The following is a 2,610-nucleotide window of genomic DNA, read 5'->3' as shown; positions in this document are numbered from 1 at the left end:
ATGACTCTGACTTTTGTTTGGCATGTGGACTAAAACCCTCAAATCAGTTTCTTGAACAGGGCTGAGAGAGCACAAACCAGAAACTTCAATACACTACCTCACCCCAAAAATACTAACCTCAGAGTGTGGACTGGCATAGGGAAGGCCCTGCAGAAGGTGGTCAGAAAATGCTATCTACATACAGCTACACAGAGCTAACAAAACTCTGAATAAAAAGAAATGCACTTAATATTAAGAATGAAGTTCCTTACTGCTGGAGATAGTGATCTCAGTGAAAGATCTCAAGATGGCTGGGTGTAAACTTGCTCTAAAAACCATTGATTGGGTAGCTTTTGTGGAGATCATACCCTGAAACCAAAAGACAGTTGCAAACTCCCTAAAGTCCTGGAGTGAGACCCTCCATCCCAGGTTGGCTAATGTGTCTGGGAAACCACCAGCAATTGACTGGGCTTATTTCAGGGCCAATGTGGCCAAGGCTGGCTTGGTGAATGAATTTGAAAAGAAGTATAATGCCCTGAAGATCCCAGTGCCCGAGGATAAATGCACAGCCCTGGTGGACAAGGAGGAAAAGGACGACATGAAGAACTGTGTTTGTGTCTGAATCCCAGGCCAGGATCCAGCAATATGAGACACAGCTGGAGACAATAAAGAACATCGTCCTCTTTGATCAGATGGCCATTGATGACTTGAATGGAATCTTCCCAGAAACCAAGCTGGATAAGAAGTGCCTGTACTGGCCTCATCAGCCCATGGAGAACCTGTGAAACAGGCCAGGAGGGAGCACCAGCCCTTCATTCCAAACTCTGGACATTAAAATAAAACATTTACATAGGAAAAAAAAGAATAAAGTAATGCATCTTACAACTTAATGTTAAGAATAAAGAAATGCCCCAGAATTAAGTTTGTCAAGACCTACAAGAAAGTAATAGCAGCTGTAGCATGAATCTTAAAAGGTCTTATTCATAAAACAAATCCAGAGCCAGGTATTGGGGTCAACACTGAAAGATCAGAGAAGCAAAACAAGCCACAACCACCTCACCTCACCAGTTCCTCAGCTGATCCTGTTTCCTCCTCAAACTGGAAGCCTCTGAGTCCTCATCCAGAATGAGTCTCAGCTGAACTACTGCTAGAAGCCTAAAAGCCTAACCAGGCCAAAAGCTTCTAGTTCCTTGTTTTCATGCCTTATATACCTTTCTGCTTCCTGCCATCACTTCCTGGCATTAAAGGCATGTGTCACCATGCCTGGCTGTTTCCAGTGTGGCTTTGAACTCACAGAGATCCAGATGGATCTCTGCCTCAGAATGCTAGGATTAAAAGTGTGTGTGCCACCATTTTCTGGCCTCTGTATCTAGTGTCTGTTCTGTTCTCTGACCCCAGATAAGTTTATTAGGGTGCACAATATATTGGGGAACACAATACCACCACAGCAGCTGTGACTGAGGGCTAGTATAGCTCTGTCAGGAATCTGCCATTTTCTCGGGCTTGAAACTCATGAGTATAGACTGGTGGGCAGCCACATTGATCACATCCATTTGTTTTTTTCAATTTATTTGCCAGCCTGGAGGAGAGGATTTGGTACAGGACTTAGTAATAAACCATTGTGTCAGGATAGACATTTCTTGAATTAGTTTAGACAGTGAGTATTTTTAACCGTTCAGGGCTCTCTAATGCAGTGATAAGGGACTGAACTCAGCCTGACTATCTTGTAAGCCTGGCCAGGATGAGAACTGAAAACAGAGGCACAGAGGAAATTAGATCTGCATGGGGAGCAGTCTCCAAATACTGCCTTTATTTCTCTCTGCTGGAAATGAAATGATTGCCCTGCTTGATAGTGAGACTCTGCCCTTTTGGAATGGATTGATCATGGAGGCTCTGCAGGAAAGCTGCACCCCATTGTGCCCCTGGAAATGTAATAAAGGATCAATCTACATCTCACATTTTCAATCTTTGTGACTACTGCTCTGAGAGTCCCTAAAGGATCCCATTTCCTTTCCCAATTTTTAATATCTCACAAGGGCATTTTCTTCAAGAAACACTATATGGTCTGTTTAATTCAGCATTACCTTTGGTTGTTATATGTATTTATATACAATAAAAGCACATACTAAACAATTAGCTTTCTAACATCAAAAGCAATGATAGGCGAGTTTAAAAGGCAGTGAATAAGTTCAATTCCCAAGAGGTCACTCAGTGAACTACTCAGTGTATAACTAAATGAATCAACAGTCACCTAGTCATTCAATTACTAAATAGGCAAAATTAAGAAGCACCACACAGACAAAGAAAATCATCACATTGCTCAAGCAAACAGCATTCATTTGATTCTTGCTGGATTATGCATCTCTTGAAGGAGTCAAGTAGTATAATTAATGCTTTTTTCTTCTTTTTTTAAAATCAGATTAACAAATGTGACCCACTTAGAGTACAGAGCAAACATATTACATTCACTTCTTGTATTATTGTTGTTGATTTTAAAAAATCTTCTTAAGATAAGTATAGGAAATTTCCAGGGAAACTTTTCTGGTCTTTGGATGAATACAATAAGTGTTTCTTTAACATTCTAAATGTTATTGGCTATTTGTAAGCTTATCACACATAATTCCTATATAT

General features: G+C 40.7%; 1 pseudogene; it reads left to right on the top strand.

The window, feature by feature from the left end:
* Nucleotides 1-286: 286 nt before the first annotated feature.
* On the top strand, nucleotides 287-764 carry LOC118577175 (annotated as a pseudogene).
* Nucleotides 765-2,610: the final 1,846 nt, after the last annotated feature.

The sequence above is a fragment of the Onychomys torridus genome, chromosome 2 (assembly GCF_903995425.1).
Source record: "Onychomys torridus chromosome 2, mOncTor1.1, whole genome shotgun sequence".
In the NCBI taxonomy this organism is placed as follows: domain Eukaryota; kingdom Metazoa; phylum Chordata; class Mammalia; order Rodentia; family Cricetidae; genus Onychomys; species Onychomys torridus.
The sequence above is the reverse complement of the archived record's forward strand: the minus strand, read 5'-3'. Positions and strand labels throughout refer to the sequence as shown.